Here is a 5,985-nt window from a genome sequence, read left to right on the forward strand (position 1 = left end):
AGTACATTCTTCACTATTATCTGCCCCTGTGTCACAAAGCTAGTCCTTTTTTTCTAAAAGCTGCTCTTTGGCTCAAGGAGACTCAGTCCTTGATTTTTTTTCCAGAGGGAGGGGTAATAAACCAGGCCGGGTTCCGATCAGTCTGGTTTGGTACAGAGGGGAAAAGGATTTGAGAGGCCTTTTGTTTATATGTAAACAGTTGAGACTTCAGGCCAAAGTGGTCACGTTTTGGACGTGACCTGCATAGGGAAGGGGTGTGGTCAGCTCTCGAGCTGAGCTGAGCAGTTTTAGTCCAGTCTCAAACTGGGAGGTTCAACAGGGAGCTGTGTGGAAACACTCTCTCTCTCTTTTCTGCCCTTCAACTTCAACCTGTAAGCAGGTATTCCATTTATACTGGTTTTTAAAGGGAGTTTACTTATTGGGACTGTTTAGTATATTCAGAACAACATAATTAGGTCTAGTAGGATAGGTTGAGTTCTGTAAGGGTTCTTTACTCTGTTCTTTGTGTTTCATTGTGTAATTTTGTGAATAAATGTTTGTCTGTTTTAAAATATAGTAGTCAACCTCGCTGTCTTACTCTGGGTAATTTTCACTGTGCACTTACCGAAACAAACTGCAAAGTTATGGGGCTGCCTGCTTAAGAATGTTTTGAGTGGTCTGGCCTAGTCCATCACACCTGAGGGGTTCTCTATTCGCCTAGAATCTTTTCCGTTTGGAAGACAGGCCAATCCTAGTTGAGGACAGCTGACTTTGATTTTCTTTCTAACAGTTTAAATCCTGAAAGTCCCTTTAAACTGAAGACCTTTTGTTTGCAGAGAATTATCACCTGCTGAAGCAGGCATTTCTCTTTTGTAGTATTTGAAAGATCTTTAGCCTCATCAATTTCCTTCATGGAGGGCAACCTGACTTGTTTACAGAATCCTGAATGTTTGGACATTTTTTTTGCCCCTTCCATTGAGTTGTAAGCATCGCGTCCTTGATCTGTGCGAGTATAATGTCATTTACAATCTGCCAATAGACCTGCACTGATCTCTGTAGACTCTTTACTTGAAATTGTTGATTGGTTTTGACATTCTCATTCACCTTCAGCAATTGCATTATTGCAGAAACCAACATGTTCACCTTTTCAGTCCTGCTGCTTGTGGGTTGCTTGTTACTGGGCCTGATCTCTGGCATCTCAAAGCTCGGAAGTCTCTCATCATTTGGATAATATGCTCCTTTGATATTCTTCCTGCCAAAATGGACAATATCCACATTATATACCTTGTGCAATGCAGCATTTCCAAGGTCAGTGTATCCTTCCTGATGGACAAAGCATGAGACAGTGGAAGCAATGGTTCTTTCTCTTTGTATTCCATCATTTTTCAGATAAATGCCAACATTCCGATACCTTGTTGATTACTCTTTGCACTCGGAGAAAGTGAGGACTGCAGATGCTGGAGATCAGAGCTTAAAAATGTGTTCATGGAAAAGTGCAACAGGTCAGGCAGCATCCAAGGAGCAGGAGAATCGATGTTTCGGGCATAAGCCCTTCTTCAGGAATGAGGAGAGTGTGCCAAGCAGGCTAAGATAAAAGGCAGGGAGGAGGGACTTGGGGGAGGGGCATTGGGAATGCGATACGTGGAAGGAGGTCAAGGTGAGGGTGATAGGCCGGAGTGGGGGTGGGGTGGAGAGGTCGGGAAGAAGATTGCAGGTCAAGAAGGCGGTGCTGAGTCCAAGGGTTGGGACTGAGAAAGGGTGGGGGGAGGGGGGAAATGAGGAAGCTGGAGATATCTGCATTCATCCCTTGTGATTGGAGGGTTCCTAGGCGGAAGATGAGGCACTCTTCCTCCAGGCGTCGTGTTGTCATGGACTGGTGATGGAGGAGGCCAAGGACCTGCATGTCCTTGGCGGAGTGGGAGGGGGAGTTAATGTGTTTCGCCACAGGGCGGTTGGGTTGGTTGGTGCGGGTGTCCCAGAGGTGTTCTCTGAAACATTCCGCAAGTAGGCAGCCTGTCCTCTGCCCTTGAACCCCGCCCCTCCAATCGCCACCAGGACAGAACCCTACTGGTCCTCACCTACCACCCGACCAACCTCCAGATACATCATATCATCCGTCGTCATTTCCGCCACCTCCAATCAGACCCCACCACCAGGGATATATTTCCCTCCACTCCCCTATTCCGGAAAGACCACTCCCTCCGCGACTCCCTCGTCAGGTCCACACCCCCCACCAACCCAACCTCCATTCCCGGCACCTTCCCCTGCAACCGCAAGAAATGCAAAACTTGCGCCCACACCTCCCCCCTTACTTCCCTTCAAGGCCCCAAGGGATCCTTCCATATCCACCACAAATTCACCTGCACCTCCACACACATCATTTACTGCATCCGCTGCACCTGATGTGGCCTCCTCTATATTGGGGAGACAGGCCGCCTACTTGCGGAATGTTTCAGGGAACACCTCTGGGACACCCGGACCAACCAACCCAACCACCCCGTTGCGGAACACTAACTCCCCTTCCCACTCCATCAAGGACATGCAGGTCCTTGGCCTCCTCCATTGCCAGACCATAGCAACACGACGCCTGGAGGAAGAGCGCCTCATCTTCCGCCTAGGAACCCTCCAACCACAAGGGATGAACTCAGATTTCTCCAGCTTCCTCATTTCCCCTCCCCTCACCTTTTCTCAGTCCCAACCCTCTGACTCAGCACCGCCTTCTTGACCTGCAATTTTCTTCCCGACCTCTCTGCCCCCACCCCCTCTCCGGCCTATCACCCTCACCTTAACCTCCTTCCACCTATCGCATTCCCAACGCCCCTCCCCCAAGTCCCTCCTCCCTACCTTTTATCTTAGCCTGCTTGGCACACCTTCCTCATTCCTGAAGAAGGGCTTTATGCCCGAAACATCGATTCTCCTGCTCCTTGGATGCTGCCTGACCTGCTGCGCTTTTCCAGCAACACATTTTTCAGCTCTGATCTTTGCTCTCTCCAAGTTTAAACTATCGATATCATTGCACTCCCAAATCTTATTGCTCCTCTATGCTTACAAACACTTAGAAAACACACTGATTTATCTTCCTTGGATGTCAGCTGGGTGACCTCAGACTAGCGCAGACATATCTAATGAAATAAAGGATAGTCATTTTCACAGTGCGGAGAAAAAATAATCCTTAATTTGAAAGTGCTTTGAAATAAATCACTCACCTTTGTTACTGACTACTTGAAGAATGGGTGTTGAATGGAATATTGAAGCCAGACTGCTTTGGAGAGCAGAACATTGAGCCAAAACATACCTTTAACTCAGCACCAATGATGATGATTGACCAAAGCAGCAGAAGCTATTGATAGGACATTATTGGAACAAACGAGGAGTGCATCAAGGCTTTAGTCATCAATGATTTCAATTATCTGGTAGTTAAAAGGAACCATGCTCTAAACTCTTGAAAGTTTCCAGATTCGGTTAACTTCCAGAGCTGTAGGTCATAGTTTAAGGATATGGGGCAGAACATTTAGGACTGAGATGAAGAGAAATTTCTTCACCCAGAGAGTGGTGCGGCTCTGTGCTGCAGTTGAAACCAAAATGTTGAATGTTTTCAGAGTTAAATACAGCTCTTAGGGTGAAAGGAGGAAATAGGGACAGGGTACCGGTGAGGGAATTGAAGCGACAATGTTGCTATCATAGAGTCATAGAGATGTACAGCATGGAAACAACAGTCCAACTCATCAATGCTGACCTAACCTAATCTAGTCCCATTTGCCAGCATTTGGTCCATAGCCTCTAAACCCTTTTTGTTCGTATACCCATCCAGATGCCTTTTAAATGTTGTAATTGTGCCAGCCTCCACCATGTCCTCTGGCAGCTCGTTCCATACACGTACCACCCTTTGCATGAAAAGGTTGCCCGTAAAGGCCCTTTTATATCCTTCCCCTCTCACCCTAAATCTATCATCCACATTGCAAACCAGCTGGCCAGCCAACTGAACTAACCACTCCCCCCTCTCCCTACGGAATACCTTTTTTTTGGTGCTAGTTGAGCTTCTTAGAAAAGTATTCCCAAGTTACTTTATACATAAGTCATTACCTTGCAATAAGACACACCTACCCCCCCAAGTCATTAGCATTAATCGCCATTTGAAAAGGTTCAGTGAAGCCCAGGTTGGTCAACATGGTTTATTCATTATGATTACCTTCAACTGCTCAGAAGATGTTTGGCACTTTTTTAACCGTATTACCTTTCCCTGCTTTATGTAAAACAATCGTTTGAGATGCAGCTATTGTGCTGAGTTAGGCACAGATTTCTGATGAAAGCCCCATGTCCCCATAAATCTCATGATTTCTCAATCAGTTTTAGGAGCATGGATTCCCGTCAAAGTCTTATCAATTATCCAAATATCAATTATCTGAATTTCGGATCTACCGAAGGAGGTCCTGAGGTCCCAGTAGAAACATTACGTCAAAGAGCTGTTTCAACAATGATTGCGTCTTTTGTTAACAGTGATTAAAAATGAACTCGGCTCATTGAAATGCTGCCGAGAACAGTCCTGGACAGTCCAGGCACCATCACCAAATGACTCCCACCCTCGCTCTCTCCCCATACTTTCCCTGTAGTTCTACACAGGGATGTACCCTAAACCAACCCCCCCCCCCCCCCCCCCACCCCTCCTCAGATAATCTCTCCAACATTGTCCTGTACAGGGCAAAGGTGGAACTTGTCAAAACGTTGCAGTAAAAGGTTGTGTGCGTGGCTGCATGTGTGCACGATTTGGAGACTGCCCCGGGGCAGCAGCAGTCTTACTGTTGGTGTGTAGCCCGGATGACCCGGGTGGGGGGCAGCAGACTGGGGTTTGGGGGGGGGGGGGGGGGGGGTCGGCTGGGCATGGATGGGGGTCAGATGGTGGTGGGAGTGGACGGGGTTGGGGGTAGATGGACAGGGTTGTGGGATGGGCGGGGGAATGGACACAGTTGAGGGGGCGGCCGGGGCGTGGTCACGGACGGAGGTCGGACAGTGGGTGGGGGTGTATGGGGTTGTGGGTGTACAGGATTGGGGGACAGACAGGGTTGGGGGCAGGCAGGGGCTCGCGTGCAGTGTGCTGCTGCCTAGTCTCCTGAACGGGGAGCAGACTTCACAGAAAACTCCGAGCCCTAGAGGAAATCAATTAGCCGAATAATCAATTATCCAAATGAAATAGTGCCCGCCCATCTCGTTCGGATAATCGAGGTTCCTCTGTACTTTCACTTGGTAACATTCACCCAAGTCCAACGATGTGTCCTCAATATGTTACCCTTCACTGTTGCAAACTGACTCTAAGCAAGATTCATTACAAAGCAGATTATTATACTTGCTGAAATGAAGATTCTGGTTCTTCTACATGTTCGTTCCATTTCCCTTCCTCTATGCAGTGTCCAACTGTTCCAGTATTTCAGTATAGGCTTGTTGGATTATAGAAGATTCGCTTGTGAACTGTCTACCTCTCCTTTCCTTCATCTCTGTCACCCTCAACTCCTCTTACCACCTGACATACTCGCTCTTTCTCACCTTCCTCTCTACTATTCCTCTAGTAGATTCCCTACAGAGTGGAAACAGGCCCTTCAGCCCAATACGTCCACACTGACCCTCCAAAGAGTAACCCACCCAGATCCATTTCCCTCTGCCTAATGCACCCAACACTATTGGCAATTTAGCATGGCCAATTCACCTGACCCGCACCTCTTTGGACTGTGGGAGGAAACCCACGCAGACACCGGGAGAATGTGCAAACTCCACACAGACAGTCACCTGAGGCTAGAATTGAACCCAGGACCCTGGTGCTGTGAGGCAGCAGTGCTAACCACTGAGCCACCGTGCTGCCCAAAATTAACATATCCCAGATGGGACTCAAACCCACAATCCCTGGCTTAGGAGACCAGTACCTTATCCATTAGGCCACTGGGGCTTCACATAATGCTTTCATGAAATGTAATCAATTCTTCATAGAGCAATCTATAGTATTGACGAGATAAGTCA

This window comes from Chiloscyllium plagiosum, unplaced genomic scaffold (assembly GCF_037043375.1).
Source record: "Chiloscyllium plagiosum isolate Xiang-an unplaced genomic scaffold, Cpla_swu_hap1 HiC_scaffold_7, whole genome shotgun sequence".
In the NCBI taxonomy this organism is placed as follows: Eukaryota; Metazoa; Chordata; class Chondrichthyes; order Orectolobiformes; family Hemiscylliidae; genus Chiloscyllium; species Chiloscyllium plagiosum.